The sequence below is a fragment of the Podarcis raffonei genome, chromosome 2 (genome assembly GCF_027172205.1).
Source record: "Podarcis raffonei isolate rPodRaf1 chromosome 2, rPodRaf1.pri, whole genome shotgun sequence".
NCBI classification, from domain to species: domain Eukaryota; kingdom Metazoa; phylum Chordata; class Lepidosauria; order Squamata; family Lacertidae; genus Podarcis; species Podarcis raffonei.
The window spans coordinates 30,772,049-30,797,330 of record NC_070603.1 but is presented as its reverse complement, the minus strand read 5'-3'; the positions used below and the strand labels follow the sequence as shown (position 1 = coordinate 30,797,330).

General features: G+C 52.6%; 1 long non-coding RNA gene across 1 annotated transcript; it reads right to left on the bottom strand.

Moving 5' to 3' along the window:
• Positions 1–1,659: 1,659 nt before the first annotated feature.
• On the bottom strand, positions 1,660–4,118 carry LOC128407333 (uncharacterized). Its single transcript, XR_008328771.1, has 2 exons — positions 3,789–4,118; positions 1,660–1,850 (listed from the first exon to the last, which is right to left on the bottom strand). It is a non-coding gene; the product is annotated as an uncharacterized LOC128407333 (long non-coding RNA).
• Between the last annotated feature and the right edge of the window lie 21,164 nt (positions 4,119–25,282).

Genomic DNA, 25,282 nt, shown 5'->3' with positions numbered 1-25,282 from the left:
CCAAGACACACAGAAACGACCATAGCCAGAGAGTCTCGGCGGCCGCAGCAGATCAGAGGCAGCGCCGGACGCGCAAGGAAACTGACCGCGGCGAGCACTGAGTCTGCGCCAGCGAGGCGCTGCGCCAATAGGCGCGCAGCTCGCGGGTCATTGGCTGGCTGAGGACAGCCGACTGGGACTCGATGTGGTTGTTGCTAGAGCCTCTTTCTTTCTTTCTTTCTTTCTTTCTTTCTTTCTTTCTTTCTTTCTTTCTTTCTTTCTTTCTTTCTTTCTTTGGAATGTGCCTGACTAGATCACGGTCTTTTATTCTGCATTTGGCTATCTGATTATAATAAACGCCATCCCTGCCCTCAGGTTGTTTTTTTCCACTAATATGGATTAATATTACAGTATTAGAGCTTCCCAGCGTTAGGGGCATGTTCATCACTACAGGGACATGGGAAGTGAGTTTCCTGCGCCGTACACTTGGGTCACAAAGAGCTGGGTGTCTTGGCCGCTGTGTTTCAGTGTATGGCGATGAGAGTGAGAGAGCACTCGTGGTTTTGCTCCGGATTAATTAATCTGCATTGTTTTGGGGGATACGAATTGAATTGGAGTCCTCTGACTCCAACCTTCAGTCAAATGGGGCGCATTAGAAGGGAGAAACCATCCTGTGAAACTATCTTGACCAGCGGGAAGGGCCATAGCTCCGTGCAGAAGCTCGTGCGATGTCCCTGTCTTGTGTATACAAAAGCCCAAATGCATATGGCTTGGACTGTGAAATCAAGAGCCCCAGTCTCTTGCTAAAAGAAACGCAGGAAAATGCTCGTGCCCATCTCTCGCCGCGGGGTGGGGCAAACACCCTGCAATGGAAATCCTTGGGCCTGGGAGTAGCCAGGATTTTTGTAAGGCTACTTTGTTAGGGGGTCAGGACTTTTGTAGGAGGGGCGGAACCGGCGTGATTGGTCAGTTACCGTAGTTAAGTATTGCCATTGTTTTACTTGAACCCCCCCTTGACCGCGCCCATGTCCTTGGGGGAAGTTGGAGAGACAATCTAGTTTATCAAGCATCATCTGCCTACAGACACACACCTAGCACTGATAAATGCAAGGAGACAAACTTCCCAATCCCAAGCAGGCCAGAACAAACATTACTCCCACCTACCCCATCTCTTCCTTTCTAGGCAAGAAACATTCCACTTCCAAAGGCAACAGATAACTGCGCCATATTGTACCTGGCTGAGGAATCTAATCGAACAGCTTCCTATTTGGTCTTGTGGAGGCAAAAGGTGGTGGTGGCGGCGGCGGGGGGGGGGGCGTGGATTCAGCTGCTCTTTGAAGGAACCGTTCCTAGTGGCAAATCTCAGTTAACACACAGCACTGGGACGGGAGGAGGGAGAGAGACCTGGACAGCTGTTATCTCCGACCATAACGTAATCCATATAACCCTTCACCCACCAATACTATTTTAATTAATCTAAAATGCGTGCATTGTGTTCTGTACAAACGATCTGCGCCCTCCATCTCCCGCTTATCATTTAGCTAGGGGAGTTTTGGGGAGCGGGGGTGGGGTGGGGATGGAATCGTAGTGAACACACCTGTTCTGTTTGCGTGCCAGGATCAGAAGCTGCAAACGACTCTACCTTCCCTTATTTAAAACCAAGTAACAACCTCAAAACAGTCCACAAAGCCCGCCTAATCCAGGCCCTTTTAATTATCTTGCCCTGAAGTTCTCGCGCTCCGTTTGAATTTGCTTGTGAACCCCAGTCTTCCCGAACTTCTAGAGCTGCTTTTTGTTCTCTTCACCCTCGATATTTACGAGATCCGTGGATTTCAGGTGCTTCCTCTCTCCGACAACAAGCGCTCCGGAGGCTGATATGCACAGAGAAGGGCGAGAGAGGGGGAGATTTGAGGTTATGAGCAAATAGTTATTTCACCCTTCGCTCTGCCCACTTTGCAACTTTTTTTTATATAGTCTGTCATGCTGCCTAAGTTCCACGGTTTGCAGAGAGAGTGAGACGTGTACAGACGCTGACGGGGCTGTGCGCTCTTACCTGCGAAAGATGTCACCACAAGACTGCTGCCGGAAGTGTGTGTGTTTCATTCTTACTCCTGTCAGCACTCTGAAGAGCACAGCTGTAGCCGATTTCCTTCTCCCCCTTTCCAAGCCTGTCTGAGATCTATCCCCCCGCCTGCTTTGGGGCTGCGCCCGTCCTCAAAAAACTGCATCCGCTCCCCAGCTTTCTGTTAAGCAGGAAACCACCAACGGTCGTACGGTTGGTTGGAGTCGCTTTCTTGCTTCGAAAGCGGAAGGCAGGGGCTCAAGACGCGGGAGGTGGGGTGGGGACACTCGGGAAAGACTTGCAAAGTAACTAGTCCGCATTAAGCAACATCTTTTTAACAGCCTACCCAAACCGCCTTGGTAACCATCGATATTCAGGATTAAGTGACGCAGAGTAGGAAGGGAGCAGCTTCTGCATATCGTGTTAGGACAGCCCCAGTGACCTGTCACTACAAAATAAAGGTGCCTGGAAGTCAAACCACCTGTTCTGGCTGTCATAACCCCGCCCCCACAATCCGGTCGCTACATCTGAATATCTGAAAGCATTATCTGTTGGATTTCTACGTTACGTCGCTGATCATTGGCACGGGAGTCCGGACATTGGAGGAGAAATGGCAAGCCTGACAATGGCTGCTAGTCTCACTTGTCTTGCATGTTGTGTGAGGTTCCTCAGCGGCTCTTGGAAGGAACTCAGGACATGCTCGAGGGTGGCACCCTTTCTCACGGGTGCCATTTAGAGAGGGAGGGGGGTTGGGTGTGCTCTGCAATAACAATTCCCTCTGTGCTTCATGGATACTGTTAAATCCTGATTCTGACAGCAGGTTCGAGCACTAAGGGAAGTCTGGAACCACTTCTCCCCAGAGGAAGGTCAAGGGGAGATTCAGAAAATCATACCCTTCTCTGCCTAAGGAAGTGGTTCATTTCTCCCATGTTAACTGGTTGCTCCACCTGTTCCAGGCTTGGCACAGATCATCGCGTTGCCTCCCACAAAATCACTTTTGTCTGCCGTTGAACCGGTCCTGGGGCTTTTCTTTCTAATGAGAGAGAGAGAAAGGACCAAGAGCGATTCCTTTTCTCTTTCTCACAAGGCTAGGCTCTGACTGCCTACACACCATCACAATTTGAAGCACATTCCCACTACCACAAAAGATTCCTGGGCATTGTAGCTAAGCCCTCACAGAACTACAATTCCCAGCAACCTTAGCAAACTGCAGTTCCCAGGGTTCTTTGAGGTGAGGGAAATGTATTGCATTTGAGAGGTATTCAAAACTGTGTTAGGCTGATCAAAAGTTTCACTAAATCTGGGTGGACGAATCCATGATGTCACAGAGAAGGTGGGAAAGGGCTGCTACTGGCGTCCAGTGCTTATATAGATAGGTAAACTGATATTCACCGAAACCAACAAGTCCTGCCTTTGGGAAACCCGGCTTCCTCCTAAGCTCAGAGGTAGACGCTGGTTCTGGTTAATACAACAAGGGGATCTGCATACCTTCTGCATAGTCATAGGGACAGGCTGGTTATTTCTTCTCCCATTCCACTCTCCCTCACCCCGCTGTACAATACTCCCCTCCAGGCTGCAGCCAAGTGGTGGCACGGATTTGAGGCCTGGCTGTCTGCTATCCTATACAGATTCCAGATTCCGTCCAAAAAGACCCCCGAAGATGTGGAACAACAACAGCCCCTGGGCCAGGCGCAGAAAGGAAAATCATAGATGCGGCAAGCGGTGGGGAGTGAGGACAGAGTCGTACCAGGCGTTGCAATATCGTAACTGCATCAGTGCAAGGCGAATGGTCTTCGTAGAGAGCAGAAATAGGTGAACCGCCTTGAGATCTACGGATGAAAGGCGGTATACAAATTTTATTAAGAAGAATAAGAATAAGAACAGGGGCTGGATTCTGGGCATGCAAAGGAACCTGGCCCTGACTTGGCCTTCTCCTGCAAAGAGCTAAGCACCAGAAAAGCAGGCAGAAATCACTCTTTCTAGAGAGATAAATTTTCCAGCAACTATAACAGATAATAAATAAAACAAACATAAACGTAGACAGAGCACTAACAAAGTTTTCCACGCAACTGCAAATACACAGACGCGTTGAATCTTTACCGAAATCAAGTCAATAATGTTCCATAGAAAAGAGGACTTTCCTGGAGATATTAACCATCCTTGATCATGTCTCCCTCCTAACTGCTGGAACCCCCCCACCCTCTCTCTCTCTCTCTCTCTGTGTGTGTGTGTGTGTGTGTGTGTGTGTGATTTTAATCTCGCTTTCCAGACTGCTGTACTCTCTCCGAAAGCAGTTCGCTTCCATTACAGACGCAGACTTACAAAGTGAAAGGACGAAAGGAGAGAGTGGAAAAGGTCAAGCAGCGAACAGTTTAACGATGCTGGGTGGGGAAAGTGATGAGTTATAAAAGAGGCATCTCTCGTCCAGCTGGGGCCTGGTTGTTGTTGTTGTTGCTTGCACAGGGGTCGGGTGTCCTGTGACTTTCTGCTGGGTCTTAGAACTGCGTGCACTGGCAGAGGCCAGAAGTCACATGACCTGCCACCGGCCCTTGGAGCAAACAGGCGAAGGATGCTGCCGGACCAGGCCAAACTCAGAGCTCTCGCCTTCCTGTCGGCTGCAAGGATTCCAATTCGACTGGAGTCGCTGTTCCTTCCTGACTTGCGTGCATCAGACTGTGGGGCTGTGCCGCATCCCCAATACTTGGCACTTCCTTAGGTAACTTCAAGCGCCTCACCTGTACCCGGTCTCAATAATCTCCTAACAACCCTGTAAAATAGACGAATGTGATTTTTATAATGCTCCAGTCTGGAAACGTAGCTTGCCTCAGGTCACAACCTGGATCCTCTTCATATCTTTACTTACAAGTAAGCCCCGCTGCGTTCAGTGGAGCATATTCCCTTGCAGTTGCGAGATCAAGGCCAGGGGTGCCAACTTGAATCAAATATTGGGGGGGCAGATAAGCCCTGCCCAACATAACCGATCACATGATGTGCCACACAAACAGCATTTGAATGGGAATTCCCCATAACTTTTGAGGGAACCGGCCCCCTAAAATATTTCATTGGGGGGACAAGGGACCATAGGAGTTGGCTCCTATGGGCAAGGCTAAAGTGAGATTTGAACCGCGCGGGTTAACCGTTTCCTTGCCGCAACGGGAATAAATTCCATTGGAAGTAAGCATGCTTAGGGTGGAAGAGATTGCAGCCTTAACCGACCCATCACAGCCAGTGCTGGACTGAGACCATAAAACTCACTGCAAAATCTTGGAGCAGTCACTGCCTTTCAGCCTAACTCAGCTAACTAGGAACACAGAAAGCTTCCGTATCCTGAATCAGACCATTGATCCTGCTGGTTCTATGCTGGCCAGCAGTGGTTTTCCAGACAGGGGCATTCCCGGCCCGATCTGGAGATCACAGATTTGCAGAGTTGGAAAAGACCACAAGGGTCATCTAGTCCAACCCCCTGCAATGCAGTGGGGCTCCAACCAACGACCCTGAGATTAAGAGTCTCACGCTCTACCAATTGAGCTATCCCTCAGAGATGTCGGGGACTTGAACCTGGGACCTTCTGTATGCAAAGTTGACGTTCTACCACTGAGCTACAGTCCCTCCCCTGAGTTGGTGCCATCCACAAAGATAGTAGGCTCTGACGTGCCACAGACTTCGCTATCTTTTGCCACGTTGTGCGTTTAAGCTGGAAGTGCCGACCGGAGGAGAAATAACAAAAAGCAAAACCACCACCGTCTACTGTTTTTGAATGAACTGTCTTCTTGCCATTGGGGTGGGGGGTGGGGGTCCGGATTCGCTTCTAAAGAGCGTCCCTAACTCCATTCTCTAGCAACCTCTCAATACTATGCATGTCGCTGTAGGTACATCAGAAAAAGCGATAAGGTTTTTAAGAAAACCTCTGATCATTAATTCTTAAGTCCCGCTGCTGCTGCTGCTGCTTCAACAACAACAACAACAACAACAGCAGCAGCAGCAACAACAGGTTGGTGAGTGTTGCGTAGATCTCAAATGTGATCTTGTATTCGCATAAAGTGACGACATTTTGGGCTGCGGAACTGGCCTCTCGTTCCGGCTTTTCACTAGTGGAAAGTGCTTACTCTCCTGCAAGTCCTTACAGGGTCCCCCTCCCCTCCACGGACCGCAAACACCCTCCTGAGGGGCGGGTGACACCTCCGGAACATTATGGGGTGTAAGTAGCGGCAGCGAAATCTGCGAAAATTACATGCGGATCTCCGCTGGACTTGCGCAAATCCACCGTTGCACACAGCCCGCTGAACTCAATGGGGCTTCGTTCTGAGCAGACCCGCGTGGGATCGCACTGCACAGCTGCAAGCCCGAACTCGCTAACTGGAAAGAGGCTGCGGGAGGGGGGGTGGAGAGAGAGAGACTTTCCTGAAAGGTCGCCTACGCAGCCAGGAAAAACGACTTCTCGACGTGCCAGGGATTCTTTCAAAGGCAAGCGGGCGTTTCCTGGACCCGGGTCGAACTTCCGCTGCCTGTTGCGGACTTTGATCTCCTGCAGACTTTTGATTCTGACTCGCCTTCGGAAATCGCCCAGGCCACAACAAAGGGAGCCTGGTGCTGCGTGGAGCTGTGTGTGCTTCGGGGAGGCGAGGGGGGACAAAGACGTAGAAGAGACGGTTCACCTCAGCTTCGAAATTCACAAAAGCCCTCAGAAAATTGTAACTAGGACAGAAGAAAGATAATTGATTTTTTCTGACGCTCTCTCTCTCTGTGTGTGTGTGTATGTGTGTGTTCTCGTCTCTGGGTTGTAGGAGGAAAGGAAAGGACCGACTTTCCAATTATTTTCAAGAAGTGATTTCCAGGGAAGTAACTGAAGAAATCCAAAGCAATTCCCGCAAGGCGCTTAGCTTCCAGTCCTTTGCACACTGGGGCAGATTCAATTCCAGTGCAATTAGGACCTTCTTTCGAATATCGGTGTTTCTCAGAGGATCCATAATCAGGAATCAGCTGGGAGAATCCTGGACCCGGTTTCCGGGTCAACTCCGTCCTGGTTCAGGAACGGTGAGGTGGGAGTTGGGGGGGGTGTGCCCCGAAAGCTCATCCTTCCAGGGATGCGAGGGTGACTGCCCCTGGAATAACAGAATAATGGAATAATTGCAGAGTTGGAAGAGATCACAAGGGTCATTTAGTCCAACCTCTTGCATTCCTGAAAGAGTCCTGCGCTCCTGGTCGGAAACCGCATTTGTGGTTTGCAGCTTGCGGCCACTCCGAGTATTCCGGTCCTACTTGCTTTACCTCCCTCGGCTGAGCGGAACAAAGATGTGTGTTTTACACAGCCAAGGCTGTCCCCTCTGCTTTCCGAAGGACAATTGTTGGGTTTGGGTAACGCTACTCGCACCCTCTAGAACGAGTTGCCCCGCCCCGACAAAAGAAAAACCCTGACTCAGAATTAATGAAATTATTCGAACCCGAGTACAGCTGCAAACCGCTGGATTCTAGAGGTCTGCCGGCAGCCCCAGTGTCTTGAGCACAGTCTCTTTTCTGCGAGGACGTCACTTTAGACCCCTTCAGGTACTGGTCGCGTTATCTTTGCTCCAAAAAGAGAGGTGCCTGAAAAGAAAGTCTACCTGGAAACTCCGCTATCCGCCTTGAAAGCCTTGTTCACTCATCTCAAGTCGGTACATAATTCCTGAGGCTGTGATATCTCAGCGATGGAGGAAATGCCCTCTGTGTGTGCTCAGAGGAACCTTTAGTCAGATGCCAGCCAGGACTCCAGCACTAGCTTTGATGTCAGAACCTGCTCTGATACTGAAAGCAGATTTTGGAGCGTATCATTTATGCAAACTTCACCTCCTTTAAAGGAAACTATTATTTTAACAGGCTACAGTAAGTTTATGCACTGCTTAGAGATCCATGCTGGTCTAAACAAGCAAGAACCACTGTTGGTTCAAAAGCCACATTAGGGCAACACCTTCATTACGTGCCCAAATGTCACAAAACAACGCGCAAGCTTCCGAGTTTTCCGGGGCTCTTCGGCGCCTCGCGCGCTATTTCGTAGCATTTTTATTAGCCCAACAGAGGTCTTAGATGATCTCCCTCATTTTTTCAGCAGCCAACACGGCTACCTCCACGTTTTCTGCTACTCCTCCTTTTTGCTGTTGCAGTTTCTGAAGCTGCTCTTTTTGTGACAGCCTCTCATTCCCAAAACGCACCTCCCTCCCGGGATTAGGTATTTCCGAAGTGGGGCAGGAGGATGTCTCGTGCTATGTGTGCTGCGTGGTAAAGAATAATTCCAGGTACATTCCATAGGTGGCATCGTGCTACTAGAAATGGTCTCTGCGCGCGAAAGCGAGGGAGCCGCCGAACCAGGCGCGAGAGCCGCTTCGTTCCAGCAGAAACTTCTCCGCTCGCCTTGAGGAATAAGTGCCACCTGGTTAAAAACCACACAAGCAGAGGATGGGTGGCCATCGGTCTGAGAATCCTCTAGCTGAGATTCTTGCATTGCACGGGGTCCCTTCCAACGCTACATTTCTATGCTTCTATGGCCGCGCAATCGACCCTCCACTTAAACCAATGGGGCTTTTCGTTGTCTTCACACAAGAACCTACGAGATTCCGATCCGACAGTCTGATCTTCGGATTCAGTGAGATTTACTCCCAAGTAATTGTGTGCGTTCTTGGACGCCAAACGCCCCTTCATAATCCTGATGTATTATAATTTCAAATGAACTATTCATCCGGTTGTAAATGCGTCTTGAGGGCACTTACACCTTAGACCCATTTATTCGGGTTTAACTCTCCCGTTGGGCTGTGTGTGCCATTTTTCTCCTGGATCTTCCCTTCTCTCAAAATTATTATTATTATTATTATTATTATTATTATTATTATTATTATTTTAAGTACTTTACATATTCTGAGTTTGCGCAGTGTGTGTGTAAAATCGCAGCCTGTACCAACACATGGAAATTGTCACCCACACACAAAATCGTAGGAGCTACAATTTCGTGTGTAGGTGATGGAAGAGGCGATGAGTCTCAGGAATCTGGGGCTCAGAAAGCAGGGTCATCCATCGATTTCCACTATGGTCAAAAGTCTTCTGCGCCCCTCCTAGTAGCCTGGAATCAGAAATCCTTCTCTGCCCAAGCAGAAGACACGCGGGTGAGGACTCCGAACTCTCTCTATCCCTTCCCCCGTCCCTCGAAAACCAGGACACAAGAGAGATTTGGCAGAACACGTTGGGTTGCTCCAGGTTCCAGGACGACTGTGCTTCCATCAGCCGCTCCCTGGGCAGAAATACGACGGGGATTAGGGAAACTGGTCGGCCAGGAGAAGTTTGGGCGTGTCGTGGGGGAATGAATGGAAGTATGTGTGCACTCACTGGCGCTGTGGTCAGGAACCGAAGCTGATGTAGACAGAATAGCAATGTGGCAACCGGGTGGTGGGGGAAACCTGCACCCAGGGGGTTGATGTTGGGGGACCCATGCAGAGGCGCTGGCTGGGCTGCTGACCCTCAAACCACTGCGCCCCACTGCAGACTGCCCAGACCTGAGCCAAGCCCCAGTGGACCTCTGCCTTAGCGCCAAGAGCGGCTTCAGGAGCCGCGCAGCGCCTCGCGCAGGGAAGTGGAGTCCAAAGGAGATCTGGAGCCCACAGCTGGGGAGATGCTTGGACACGCCATCCTGTGGGAATCAGTGCCACTACGGTCAGTGGGGCTTGCTCCCTAGTAAGTGTCTTTAGAACCCCATCCTAAGCCACAAGCGCAAAGCAAAGGCCACTCCGGCGCCGCCGCTGCCGCCACCCCCGAAATAAATAGAGGGCTGGAAGCCGAGCGATCTTTGACGGACACCCACCCAGAACATGACACCCATCAGTTCCACACACACACACGTTTCAGGCTCTCCCGGTTCTCCTCTCCTTCCCGCTACGGAGAGAGGAGGAGGCTATTTCAGCCACCGGGACCCGCAAACTCACACAGAAAAATCCTTATGAGATAAAATTGCTCCATTCGGAGGCGGCGCAGGGCTGGAGTGTGTGTGTGTGTGTGTGTGTGTGTGTGTGTGTGTGTCGGCGGCTGCGGCAGCGAGCAGCTTTATCTGACACTCTCCGCCTTGCAAGGACGTTTCACACAAAACGCCTTTTGTTCCCGGGGACGGCGGCGGCAACCCCCACCCAATTTGCCTCGAAACACAAACATGCGTGTTCCTCGCAAACCAGGCTCGGCTCTCCGCAGCAACACTGCCCGTCCCCACCCCCCCCGCGACAGCCAATGAAAGGTTGCCGTGACAGGCAGAGAATCTCGCCCTACGTCCATCCCCACCACCTCCCCGGTCTTCTTCTTCTCGGATCCATTTTGTCTGAGCTACACACACTGAGCCATATTCGTGTTCGGGGAGTTGTTTATCTTCCCCGCCGGGTTCTGGAAAGAGCCAGCAAAATCCAGTTGTTCATCCGAAAGGGAGGGAGAGAAAGGGAGGGAGGGAGGGAGAAGCCCCCTGAAATGGACCAGAATAATCTCTCTCTCTCTCTCTCTCTCTCTCTCTCTCTCTCTCTCCCTCTCCCTCTCTCTCTCTCTCTCTCTCACACACACACGTTTGCCTCTTTAGTTCCTCAGCTAGGGTAAAATAGCCCTGTTGTGAAGGGGGGGCGCCGTGCATTTGCATGCTAGTCCCCCCCAGCCCCCACCCGCAATCTCATCCGTGGCACATCAGCTCGCTGACGTCAACAGAAGAGAGGAGGAGGAGGAGGAGGTATAAATTGGAATCTGACAGCTGTAAGGAGGTGTGACGGCGGCAACTCCTTCGCCTCGGCTAGGAGACGAGCCCTTTCCAGGCCGCCCCATAGGCCCGCCCTCCGTTAGTGTCTGCCTTAATTTAAACCGCGCAAGGGAAGTTGCCAGGATTTGCACACACCCCGATCTGTTTCCAACAACACACTGAATCTGAAACGCGAAGCAAAAAGAGAAGGCGATGGGAAAACCAGAGGGCCCCTGAGCACGTACAGAGTGCCTTTCCTCCCATCATCTTTATACCGCCCCCGCTATTCCACTGACATCTGCCACGGCTAGGAAAGAGCTTCCAGGCAGGCAAGAGAGCCGTGCTGTGTTGGGGGGGAGGGAGCCCACCCCATGCCCGTTAGACTGGACAAGTACGGGTTCCGCTACCCCCCCCCCCGGTTTGAACGTCATGCAACGTTGGTGAGCCAGAGGGAATAAATATTATTATTATTATTATTATTATTATTATTATTATTATTATTATTATTACACACGGCTCCCCAAATTGATTGACAGCAGGGTAGGGAGCGGCAGCTGTGCCAGCACCACTTCCTTCTCAGATAGGGGGGATTCCCTCCCCTCCTCTCCACCCCCCCCCCAGCAAGCAGGTCCCTCCAGGGGTGCTCAGGTGACTGCGGCACGAGGGAGTCCTCAGGAGCTGCAGCCCTGCCCCTCCCCCCTCCTTCCTTCCTTCCTTCCTTCCTTCCTTCCTTCCTTTTGGCAGCAGCGCCCGGATCCGTGCCTAAACAAAAGCCATTACTGCGTGCGAAAGTATCTCCCGCTCATTTGCATTCCGCCCCTAATAAGCAAGCGGAGGATTTGCAGCAGCCTGCGCTTAATAATAATAATAATAATAATAGCCCGCGAGATGGGGGCGGGGAAATATGGCAACCACATCTGTGTCTCGATCAGCAGCAGCAGCAGCAGTTCCTGCAGCCCCTGCAGCCCTGCCCCTCCCTCCCTCGCTCCCTCCTGCCTGGGCACCGCGCTGCTGCTGCTGCTGCTGCTTCACCCGGCCTCTGGCGGCGGCTGTGCTCGGCTCTGGCATCGATCGCCTTTTAACTCGTCTCGGGCTCGGGCGGGAGAGGGAGAGAGGGAGCGGGCGCGCGAGGACGGGGGGGGCGGGGGCGGTGCGCAGGGCGGGGGAGGAGGAGGAGGAGGCGAAGGCGAAAGCGCCGAGAGAGAGAACAAGGTAGATACTGTATTTAGGTTCATGCCCTTATATGGTGACGAACGCGGCGCCCTGCAGACTAGCTGCACCATAAAAGGAAGCGGCGCGAGAGCCTCGGGTGAGCTGTTGAGCGCTGATTGGTGCGCCCGTATCTCGGCAACCGGGCTTCAGTGGTGGAAAAGAGCCGAGGATTCTAACCCCGCGCGCCTTCCCCTTCCCCTCCCTCCTTCTCTCCCCCCTCTTTTTATCATCCCCTCTCTGCCCCCCCCTCCCGCAACCCACCACAAAGTCAGCAAAGGCAAATATGGTGGGAAAGAGGGGAGGGGAGCCCCGTGCCCGCCTCCCTTCCTTCTCCTCTGACATGTCGCCTTCTTGCAGCTGAAATTGCCAATTTGGCCCCCAGCAGATAATGGGTTTCCACCAGCACCAATTCTCCCTCCCTCCTTTTCTGCTCCCTCTCCCACCCCCAGCTCTCTGGCCTGCGTAAGTCAGAAAGAGCGTAATAATAATTACAATTAGCTGCGCAAAGAGATGGCTTCTACTGGAGTGGCTGGGTTTGGAGCTCAGAGACTCGTGTGTGTGTGTGTGTGTGTGAGAGAGAGAGAGAGAGAGAGAGAGAGAGAGAGAGAGAGAGAGAGAGGCGGGAGGGATGGATAGGGAGACAGATAGATCTAGGTGTACATGACGGATGGACACGTATGCCTGAGTGATGGATGGCCCAATGAATAGCAGGCCTTGATGGATGGGTTCAGCAGAAAGAGGAGAGAGTGCAGGGATGTTCACATTGGTTAGAGAGATTTCGGGGGTTGATAGATGCAGAGGAAGGGGGCAGGTGGGCAGAAGGGCAATGGGGAAAAGTGACGCATTCCCTCCTACGCCAAGGGTCGTTGTCAGCATTGCACAGGTGCAAGCCAGTTCGCCCCCAAATGCGCTCTCCTCGGAAGTGGGATGCACGTGTCTCCGCATACCTGCTCCCCGCATCCACACGTTTTCACGCGTACCCTTAGCTTTAGGAATGTGTGGCGCAATCCTGTTGTGCATGTTTATACCGGCAACCAAAGCCCAGTGGATTCAGAAGGGGCCTACTTCCGTAAAATTTGACAGGGTAAGATTTTGGCCTCGGCTCGTCTCATTTTTAAAGGGAGCCACAACCGAGGACGGGATTAACCAAGCTCCCAAATCCAATTTGCTTAGGCTAGCTAGCCACAGAAGGCCTCGCTGCCTTATGGACAGATGCGTTTGAGACTGGGCTTGTCTCTGGATGACCTGTGAATTCCTAGGAGCCAGAAAAATCCGGTCCATGGGGGCATTACGCGTCAGGGACGCCCGTTTTGCGAGATGCTGCTGGTGCAGAAGACCATTTAACATTCTTCCATTGAAATGAAAGGGAACACTGAGGAACATGGAAGACTTTATTTCCGCCTAGTGACCTGGCGGGCACCGCAGTGGTCTCTACCAGCAGTGAGACAAAGTGTCAAGAGTCTCGATCCAGCAGCACGTGGCAGCCAAGGACTGGAGCTCAGGGCTGAGATCCGCAGACCTTGGGCACCGTCTCCCGAAGGGCGCAACACCCTCAACCTCTGCGTTTTGGAAATTGAGGTGGCCACTGGCCAGTCCTCTAGGTGAATAGGTGCGCTATTAAAGGCGTGTGAAGGAAAACGAAATAAACTGTGGCGGGGGGAGAGAGAGAGAGAGCCCAGCGCTTAAATCCTAGTTTGAGCTCCTACTTGATCCGCGGCATTTTGTGGACGCAGAAGGAGCGGATAGGTATACATAACATGGGCGGAGGTGCAGAGACTGGAGGGGAAACCAATTTTACAAGGAGAGGAAAAAAGCAGAAAGAGGAGAGGATTCATTCTTCTTCAATAAATAAATACCGGGGAGCGTTTCGTTTTTAAGAGACAAGGAGACTCTTTTGTCTTTTCGGTGGCAGCAGAGGAGCAGGGAATCTCTCCTGCCATCTTTGCCTGTATCTGAAATGGCTGCTGCGGTTACCATGGGGGCCCTTGCGCCGCAGTGGCTCGTCGGCTGCGGAAGAGGCAGCGTGGTAGATGCGCCAGTTAACCTCTCCCATGCCACCTCAGCTCTCCTGGACTCTGGGGTGGGGGGCGAGAAAGGCGCCCGCAGCCCCGCTCCTCCCTCCTTCGATTGCGCTCAGGCTCCGAAAGACTCATAGGTTTCCAGGGCGAGAAGACACTGTCTTCTTCAACCTCCCTCCTCTCCACTGGCCGAGGGATCGCGTCCAGCGTTAGCTCGCCACTTGCTTATGGCCTGCTCGGAGGTAGGGGAGAACTAGGGAGTCCGCAATGCCCGCTGCTGCTGCTGCTGCTGCTGAGCGATCAATCCGAGCCCGGCCTCCGAGCCCGGCGCCGCTTCCTCTCTGGCAGCTCATAACAATGTAGGTCACCCTGCTGCATGAGATTTGCAGGCTGGGATTGAAACGGCTCGCCTGGCAGCCCGGAGCTCCGAGCTGGCCTCGCTCAGCAGCCGGCTCTGCACCACCCACACAGCTCCTTGGTTCAGAGATCGCTGCTGTGGCGCGGAGGGAACCAGCCACGACGAAGCCCTGGTGTGTGTGTTTTTTTCGAGGCGTCTCAGGAGGCTGCAAGCTGGAGCTTCCGGCCCCCCGAGCTGTGCCAGCTGCCCAGAGCTCGCTCGCAGGCCCACCTTGGTAGCCAGCCGCAGCTGAGGCCTTGCGCCTGGGAGCAGGTGCAGCAGGGGAGAGTAGAAGCATGCCTTCCCGGAGCGCAGGGATCGGGTGGCCCCGCTGGGGCAGGAGCGCAAGAGGCGGCCCACCAACGCCCTTGTTGTGTGTGAAGCCCCTGGCCTGGCATCCAGTCTCTGATGCCCCCCTTAGCCTGGCCACCGCAAGGCGCCTCGCCAATAAAAGACTCTCCCTGTGGGGAGAGAAAGAATCGGCTGGCTTCCTTCCCCTAAAGTGCGCGGACTTTAGGTTTTGAAGGTGCCCGTGAAGATGTGATGGCAACTGGAGAACTCGCCCGGCAAAAACTGTCGCCGGCAATGGCATCCGTGTCTAATGTCAGTCGTGGATTGTCGCTGACGTGGATTGTCGCCGACCAAGCGAGAGAGAAAGGTTGAGACCTCCCTCAAGCTATCCTAATCCTTTGTCGGAAGTGCAGGATCCCTAGGAAACACGCCTCATTTCAGAACATTTGCTGTTTCGTGCAAGGAGCGCCCGAAATTCCGCAATGGAATGAATTCTAAGGGAAGGCCCGTAGCTCAGTGCTACGTATCTACCTGGTTTCCGCGCAAAAGTGTTGCTGTTCAGTCCCCGGGATGCCTATCTGAAACCTTAGAGAGACGCTGCCGTAGCACTACCAGCTTCCGATATTTCTTTATTTCTTTGACTCACGTTCTTGTCTCAAAAGTGAATCCCACCCCCTGTAAAGGTCTACGCTTCTCCAAAAAGCACAGACAAAGCAGTTAAAACAAAAGCGCCCGTAGGTAGATCTTCCTTCTGCGCCTGACCTTGGTTTTGGCCTTCATATTGAAATCAGCAATAACTGGAGCTCAGTTCTTGCTGATCTCCATATGAAGTTCAGCGTGAAGGTCGGATTCAGTTTGAAAAATTCGCTTACAATATCGCCCCAAACTAAAACGCAAGCAGACAGAGACAAGGGTTACCAAAATAGACGCTGGTCCCGGCTGCAACCGTTTGGCGCTATTTTCTCTCTCCCGCCCCATTCACAGTTATCTATCTGCTTGCCTGCCTACCGTGAAATGTCACTCAGGACACATTTTTTTTTGGAAGCTTCATTGATTTCAGGATTTAGAATCGGGGCTAAAGGCTGTGGAGATTTAGGATTTTCAGCTAGGGACCAGAGATGCAGACGCTGCAATTCACTCGCCGCTTCCCCTGGAGTTGTACGTTTCAGGGAGACGTCGGAAAAACTATCCCGGCGCTTTGCAAATGGCCAGTCTGAACTGCACGCCGCAGCCCTTTCCCCACTAGCCAGGGAGCAAAACCCGGGAAGCTTCCCTTAGACTAACACGCGTGCTGTGAGGATTGTGCCGCCTGCGCACACGCGACACGAAAAGGAGCCTCATTCGCGAGCTCAGTGAGTTTGGAATTGCTGGCGGCGGCGGCGCGCGTGTGTGTGAACGTGAGAAAGAGACACTTGACGTGGACGAAGCAGATCCCACACCTTACCAAAGTATCCAAACTGCGGGCATTCGATGTTTGCCTTCTGCTTCGGTGTCTGCACTCCCTTGGCATGCATTGGCACGTTGCTTCCGCCCTCCACCCTCCACGTGCTCCTGCCCAGCCGCGAGAGGCGTGTTCCGAGCCTTGCCAACCTCGCCAGGGCCGATCCCGCCGCGGCTGCATCCGCACGCGCGCTCTCTCTCTCTCCCGCGCCCGCCCGCCATGGCGGCTCCCTTCGCCAGCTTCGTCGCGCTTCCTTATACGGCTGGCGATCCGGCGCTCGCCTCTTTTTAGACCCTTGACATCAGCGCCTGTAGCCGAAGCCCGACCCGGCTCGCGAGAAACACCCCGGTGTCGGTCTCCTCCTCTTGACCTGTTTAATCCCGGGTGAAATACCAGTGCCTAAAAAGGCTTTCGAGGGTTTATTTGGTTTCTGTCTGGAGATACGATTATAATATATACACCCACTCCTCGAAGGGAAGCGGGTGGGGGGAAAGTCTGGGTATATGACTGCATATACCATGCCATTTTTACAGCCCTAAACGCGTTTGCTCGGAAGCGTCTCCTTTCTTTCCATAGTTTTACTTCCAAGGAAGTGTGCACAGGATAGCAGCCCCCGTGCTTTCGATGTTTCACACGCCCTAGTTCAATCGTGGGATTTACTCCCACCCACCCCCTTAAAAAAAGAAAAATAATCGGATCGGGGTGAAACCCCTTCTTCCCCGCCGCACCCCGGTGAGGTAGGACACCACTTCTACTCGTGATTCACAAACGAGAGCCAACTGAGTGAGGCTAAGAGGCGGCGACTTCCCCAAAGCTAGAAGGATTTCTTCGAAGCCAGCTCCCAGTTCTGAAGACTTGCTCTGAAATGGCACTACTCCCAGCTTGGTTTTGCAGTTTTGACAGCGGATTCGGATTCCAATATTATACCTGCGTTTAGACAGGTTGAGAACGCAGGAACCGAAGTTTCGTTGCCTTTTCGCTGGTGGAAATCCAAGGTCCAAGCAGATATTTTGCAGAAGTAGATATTTGTTCTCTCATCCGATCACCAGCAACTCGGTCAGCTTCGCACCTCTGCACACCATACCCCAAATTCACAAAATTACACTCCTCACCCCGAGTTAATTAATCTACAATGTGCCGGCTCTTGGTGTACTTTTCCTATTGCTTACAGACTAGACTCCTTAATCTGAGGGTATTTATTATGGGGGCGGGGGAAGGATCAGTCACCTCAGTAGTGGGTGAGGGGTGGGCAACAGGATGGTCAGTATGCAGCTAAGGTGCAGTGCTGAGCCTACCCGCGAGGAAATAAGCCCATGGACCGCGGCGGGACCCAGCGCAGAGGCTTAGGATAGCTCTGCCGCGCTCCCTTCTTGCGCATCAAATGAATGAACCAGCTGAGAAGGACCACCCGCCGGCCCTGACTCCTTCCCGGTCTCCCCCAGCCCTGAGGCAGGTTCAAGACCTGCGCCAAGGCATGTGCCGTCTGTCGGACGCCCGGGGAGGTCAGCTCAGGCTACTTGGGCGTTTGCTGCGGCTCTGGCCCAAGCTCTGCTCCGGGTCTAGGGCAATCCCGGAGAGGTGACCTGGTGGATCCCTCGGGGCACTAACTGCAAGGCGGCAGAAGGCACGCTTGCTTCTGCCACGCAGCAGAGCCGCCTCCTTCAAAGTCTTACTGTCCAGAGGCTGAGCAGGGGGTCGGGTGGGGAGGCGGGAGGGTTCTCCTCTTCCAGGTTCCAGAAACAGCTGGGGAGGAGGAGAGGCTGGTGGGGATGGGGGGAACGAAGGAGCAAGAGCCCAGCTCGGATCGCTCCTCTGGAAAAAAGAAAACCGAGTCTAGGCAGCCATTTTCTGATGTTTCTCTGCCTTTAGGATTGGATCACGTTGGAGAAAGAGGAGACGGAGCGGGGGGGGCGCAGGAGCTTGGGGGGGGCGATCCTGCGGCAGAAGAGGCAGTGGCTGCTGCTGCCAGGCGTGGTGGGTTTCGGCGAGCCGGAGCGGCGCAGGGAAATGGGCTTTATGTGCCTCTGCCCACCCCTTGCCCCGCCATTTTGTACTTCGCCAGCTTTTCCCTAAAGTAGAGAAAGAGAGATGGCTGGCCACATGGATCCTTCGCTGCTGCTGGGGAAAAGAGAGGCACCCCCCAGCCCGACTGCGTTCTCTGCAGTCACCCCTCTGGTCCTCATGCTGCGCCGGGGAGGGGTGGAAAGAATGAATGGAGAAGCAACAGGCTCGGACCTCCGCACACTCAGCCCCGCTGAGCGGGGTCCCCTGGTCTTCTCCAGTGCGAATCTAGAGTGTCCCCCCTCCACTTTGGGGTCAGGCCAGGGTCTTCAGTCTCCACCATGGCGTAACTATAACACCCGACTCTCCCGACAACCCCCCACAAATATAAACCCATCCCACGCGTTTGCTTCGGATTCTTTAATCCCGAATCACTGCCGACTCTGTTTCTGCCCCCACAGCCACCAAGGCCGACCGGACTATGGGGTGGAGAGGATGGAAGGGGCGAACCCCTACAGCCTTCTTGGGAATTCTCGGCATCCACTGAGATACAGTGGTACCTCTGGTTACATACGCTTCAGGTTACAGACTCAGCTAACCCAGAAATAGTACCTCGGGTTAAGAACTTTGCTTCAGGATGAGAACAGAAATTGTGCTCCGGCGGCGCAGCGGCAATGGGAGGCCCCATTAGCTAAAGTGGTGCTTCAGGTTAAGAACAGTTTCAGGTTAAGAACGGACCTCTGGAACGAATTAAGTACTTAACCCGAGGTACTACTGTATATTTAAAGTACCCTTATAGCACTTGAACAGTCATAGCTTTCCCCCAAAGAATTATGGGTGCTGACCTCGCAGAGCTTTTATTCCCAGCACCCTTAACAAACTGCAGTTCCCAGGATTCTCCATGGCTGTTCCAGCGGTATAAGACCGCTTTGGATGTGTGCCGCGTGGATGTGATAACCCAAAACCACGGAGAATTTCCCAGCTGCAAATTCTCCCCGGCTTCTAGCCACTTCCTCCTGGTCTCTCCGACAAGTCACCTGCTACTCAGCTCCTCAGGCGTGAGGGCCAGGATGCCACACGTTGCCAGCGCAGAAACGGGAGAGTTTGAACACCGCCAAGGGCAGCCGCACTAGCTCAGGCTCGACTTGCGAACAGGGTGACAGTTCCAACGGGGTGCGCACCAGCTTCTCCCGTTTGGAAGCCTGCAATATTGCACCACGGAAATGAATGAGAGTGGTGGTCTTGGCTTCGGTTATCCGACCCCTCCGGAGAGTCCAAAGCAACGCTTAGCCTTGGCTTAGCCTCTTCTCAAATATGCTCACCAAAAGCCTTCTGTTGTCTATATGCGTATCTAGACTTCTGTTGTGCATATGCGTATGTGTGTATGTTGTATATATGTGTGCGTGTATATATAGATTTTCTGTTTTATGTATATATGTGTATATATACACAGAGAGAGACGTCTCCATCGCAGCCATTATGGCACATGAGGCTGTGGGCGGATGGGAAGGAACTGGGCGAGAGGGACCCTTCGGAGACCTTTGTCACCGTGAGACACAAACCCATTGGACTTCGATGCCGATCTCTGGCGGGGCTGCTGAGGCCCAGCTCTCAGCGTGGGTGCTCGGCCGAGAATGAGAGGAGGCCGGCGGCTCTCACACAGGAACCCTTCAAAGCAGGATGTCTCGCAACTGAATTCCCTACTGCACCGTGTTTGTTTTGCCTCTCCAAACCAGTCCAACAGCTTCTCATGTGCGGCCGCACAAGTGCCCAGGGTTATTTATTTAATTTTTGCTACATATTGGTTGCATGCCTTGGCACGACCGTGCTGTATTACCGAAGCCAACACCAACCCTGCCAGATCCCCATTTTTAAACTCCGTGATCCTTGGATGCCCTTCCCACGAGGGGCAGGGTGATTTGGAAATCCACGCGTGGGTGCGCTAAGAACACGCGGGGAAGGCTCTTTCTCTCGCTCCCCTCCTCCTTCCCACTCTCCCACCCCACCCCACCCCGCCGCCGCCCGGGGGCTGGTTTGAATATGGCCAGGCATCCCTTAGCTAGTCCAAAAGGGGCGCGTCGCCCCTAGGCAGAGGGCGCGCGCAACAGATCCGATAATTCCGCTACAGCAGGCAGAAATCTGGTGTGGGGGAAGGGGGGAAAATGTGTGTGTGTGTGTGTGTGTGTGTGTGTGTGTGTGTTGGAGGGGTGGGGTGGAGTGGGGAGACTGGCGACACGAAACTGCAAGCCTGGTTTTCGGATTGATTGGGGAGCAGGGTGGCGCCTTCATTATTTCAGCAGAAAGAGGAACAGAAAGAGAGAAAGGGGCGTTTTGCAATGCTGCATTGCAGGGTGTTGCCAGCCCAGAGGCAAACAGGGAAGGAGGTCCGTAGTGTTGCAGTGCAGGTGCGGGATCCCCTTGCGTGACGACGGCGAGGCTGGGCTGGGCTGGGCTGCGGGCGAAACGGTACCAAGGCAGGCTCCCCAAGGCCTCCATTTCCCCCAAGCCCCTTCCTCCGGCCATTTGCTTCTCTGTCCATTCCTGATGCTTCGATCTGCGGCCATCCCTTTCCAGGTCGACGTGACAAGGTGCTGCTGGAAGGTCCAGCGCCGGTACTGTTTCCGATCCACACGGATCGGCAGCGTCTAAAAAGCGGAGTCCCCCCCCCCCAAATCCTAAATATCTGGCTTGGAGATACACTGCGCTGAATTCAGCCAGTTTTTCTCCATTCCTCTTCCCACCCAGAACTTCGGGAAAACGGAGGAGGGCTAGAAACACGGTCCTCGAACCTCAGGCAAGACACAGAAACACGGCTTGACAAGACCACTTCTGAGTGCAGCGCCATCCTATACACGTCTCGTGAGAAGTCATCCCCAGTGAATTCCAGGGGGATTTAGCTCGCAGCTAAATGTGGAAAGAGGCGATTCTGAATTCCTTTACAGAGTCGGTTTTTCTATCTCGAGAGACGTCTCGGCGGTGGGGATTTCAGACTTCTCGGGGAAAGGAAACGCGCTCGACCTCCCAAGGGGATTGATGAGCAACCACCATCCACTCGGACCGGTTAAAGTTAAGCCGAAATTGCATGCGCAAACGATTCCAGTTGCCGCAGTCTCAGTTCCTTTGTTTCAGAGGCTCGGATTTTTCAGCCTTCTACTGTATGTTTTCCAAGACCGTATACTCAAATCCACTGGGTGATATTTGACCATTCATTTGCTTCCTTTTGGGGAACAGAGAGAAAGAGAGACTCATTCATTCAGGGTGGGGAGGAAGAGATGACCTCCCCCATGCTCCGAGCCATGTTTCCTAGGAAGCAAATGCCATGGGTTTCCGTATGGCCCATCCAAGGAACCGGGCTGAGGGACGCGCTTCTTCACCAAAGGGTTTCTCGGCTCTTGCTTATATGCCGCTGCTCCCCCAAGGGCCTCCGGGAGCCACACACGACCGTACCTTCTTCGTTTTCCCCTCGTAACAATCCTGTGGCGGTAGGTTAGGCTGAGAGCGAAGGACTGGCACGAAGCGACCCTGAGAACTTCATGCCCGAGTGGGGTTTTTGAAGCAGTTGCAGCCCAGCAATCTAAACAGAACATCTTAGTAGCGCGCTCTTAACCAAGGAAGTATGACTTTAAAACGCAGTTGACCTGCAAATTACCAGATCATCAGTTACAGATACAGCAGATACCTGTACCTGCTTACTCGGAAGTCAGGACCACCACGTTCAGGGCACTTATTCCCCAGTAGGAGAGTATAGGATCGCAGCCCGCAGTGAGATCTGTTATCGATGGGACTATCTATGGCTGCCCGACTAGAGGAAGGCTGCGATGATCCTAAGGCTGCGACGATCCATCCTATAGGCACTGTTACATAGGAGTCAGTCTCACGGGGCACAGTAGGGCTTGCTTGTGTGTTTGTGGGGGAGGGGAGGGGGAGGGGGAGGGGATGGAAACACGCCCAGGGTCTTAAGGATACTCTTAAAGTAAACCACAGAGGTACATCAGTGGGACCTTCCTTTTGACTCAATACGGCTAGGATCGGGCCAACACAATCGTCTAGACGCTTGGCGTGGCAACATAATCGAAGCCGAGCGCTCATCGGCGACCTGAGAGTGTAAAACGGGCTCTTGCTTGGCCGCCAATTCGACATCATTTTCCTCGGGCTAAGGACGTCGAGGGATCCCTTTCCCCACCGGTTATATGAGTATTTATTAAATTATTATTTATTAAATGACACTGCAGAAGGAAAACGAGAGATCTCTGAAAGGTCTTCCTTGCTGCGGCAACTATCTCTTGTCCCCGCAGCGGCTGGGCCATTGGGAACGACTGAATCCGGTTTAGCGGGCGCGGGGTCGTCCAGCAGCCCGGCCCTTCCCCCTCCTGCAGCAGGGACTCGGAAAGGCGCAGAAACCCGAGCAGCCTCTGATCATCCGCAGAGCTAGCGAGGCCTTGCCGGGCACGAGGAGTAGCACGCGCAGAAGCATCGCCAAGGCTGCAGCGGCCGACCGGCTGCGCTAGATTCGCCCGGAGCTCGCCGTGACTCAGGTCTTTGTTCGCAGATCCTGCAACAAGGGCAGCTACAGAAAGTCAGCGATTCGAGGTAGCCTGGATTCCTTTGCGCAGGCGCAAGGTGCCACGTGGCCCGATCTGGATGAGTTTAACACGCGCTGCGGCGGATCCTCTTCCCGCTCCGCGCGGGCTGATTCTTGGAGCTGATTTTCTCTTCCCTCTCCGCCGCCGCCCCGCCTCCTCCTTAGAGTTCATCCGAGTGACAGCTTAGTCCCTAAGATGCTGCGCCCACGATGAAGCTCAGGGCGAAGTCCTGGGAACATGTGAGATCAAAAGAATGTATCACTGAACATGCAGAGTACAGTCAGCCCGACAGGGAGATTAGGGGATAATAAATCTGTGTCTAGTTTGAATTCCCGCCTGCTTTGCCTGCTATATTAAGAGCTGTGTTCTTGGGGGCTGATAGCGATGCCCCCGCAGGGTTTTCCAACACCACCGTGATCTTAGCCATAAGGGATCCCCCCTCACTTTCAATGGGGCGCTCAAAGAAGTGGGTTACTTTAGCATCGTATCGGCCGACTTTGGAACCTGCAAGGAAGGGACAGTCGCCTTCATAAAGACTGCATGAAATATTTTCACCTTGTTGAACTAGTTTTTCGACCTATTTACAAAGCGCGGGGGGGGGATGCCTAGCTACCCGCCTCCGCAGTCCCCTGGCTTCATTCCTCGAAAGTAGGAGTCCGCTGCCTGCCAAAGCTGTCGAGTTATCCGGTCGATTTCCAAAGATCGCCCCACGTGCCCCCTTTCCGCTCTCGCGCTGCCCAGAGTGAAACTCCGGCTGAGAGTATGAGGGCTTCGCATCGCGTCTTGAGCCGGTGGCTCTCCGCGCCATTACGCGTCGTCCGCTCCTCAAGCCGGCAAACGGCGAAAGACTGTGGATAGAAATCGATTTCTCTCCCAGTCACGGGTTTAAACAGAGTTATATGGATTAGATTCAGATTTATTATGATCGCGAGGGGATTTTCTTTTAGCAGGGAGCTGTTCTCCTTCGCGGAATCGTAAGCGAAAGGCGCTGCGTTTCGGGGTGCCATTTACACCTCCTGCTTCAGACTGCATATGAGATCATTTCCCCCACCATAAAGAGCTTGTTGTCTTTTATCAAAGTTCTTTGGAGCAGCTGAGAAAAGCGGGTGTTTTGTTTTCAGCAGAGAGCTACAGTGCTTCGAGTTCAAGAAGAATCAGATTTGGACTGGGACTCAGAGAACGTCTAGAAGTGGAAATCGCCTTGTGCTCGTGAAGCTGAGGGTTTATTTATTTTTTTAACCACTGGGAAGCTAAACGCTGTAAGTAGAAAAGGGGGGAGGGCGAGGCAGTAAAAATAAAATAGGAACCGAGGTGTTGGCTCTATACGATTCTACGGAAATAAAAGAATATATTTTCATGGAGCTATGGATTTGGGATCGCCAAAGCACCTGAGGGTTTAAATCAATAACCGCATAAAGGAATCCTATGGACTTGGACATTGGAAAACTTCATAGCATTTGGAGATATCAGGGTTTTGCTGGGAAGATCTGCGTTGTCTGTAGGAAGTGGGTGGAGATACCTGATTGTTCAGGGAAAGACCTCAGCTTTCAATTTCTGTTTACGATCTGCCTTTTATGATTTATGGGACCAATGAGCTAACCTGCCAAAGGGAATGAATGGCTAGACAGGGACCACTGCACTGCCAGTTTGGTCCTTCTGTGTGCCACTAGCCATGCCTGCAGGCATAACTAGCAGAGTTGTGAGATGCCCCTTGAGGGATGTAAAGACCACACAACCTTTGGACCAATGGTCTTTGGGACCATCCAGTCAAGGTGAAGAAAATTGTGTAAGTGGTTTAGGTCAGAGGCAGGGAACCTGTGGGGTGGACATGCTACCTCCTGGTACAACATGTGGTTGTACTCCAACTCTCATCAGCCCCAGCCATCATGGCCCCCCGGTTAGAGATTATGGGAGTTGTAGTTCATCAAACATTTGGAGGGCCTCAGGTTCCCCATCTCTGCTTTACATATTAAGGTGATACTTAATAGCCAGGAGCAAAGCTGGTAAACAGAACAATGTAAATCATCATCTTTCTTTTCTCTAAAAACTTCCTCCAGATTATCTTCATTTTAGGTGAGGCAAGTGAAAAACACCTGTCATTCAGATTTTAGGCATCTGGAAGAGGAAGTGCCATGCACTCTGTTGCAATAAGAACGTTGTTAGTTCCCTTAAATTAAAATAGAAATATATTTATAGATAAAGAAATACCAGATTAATATGGAAAACATATGTGTAATATACTGGAAACAAGTGTTTGAGTCAAACAGAACTGATTCTCAGACCAGGTGCCTCCTTGTTGTTGTTTTAAATGGATGGCCATCTCATAGGTGCAGGGACACTGTGGTAGTGTATTTCCTACACCTAAAGGGGTTGGTCTGGGCAACTTTTGAGGTCCCTTCCAACCCTATGACTCTATGAACATACATGATATTTTGCTACACTGCTGTTGAGCTAGACTTCCTGCATATTGATAATGAAAAACTGTACAAACAGCTGATAAAATGCGTACAGCCATGTGTGCAGTTTTGGCAAATCACCAACTCAAGGTCGAGTTTTGAATCCTAAAATGTGCA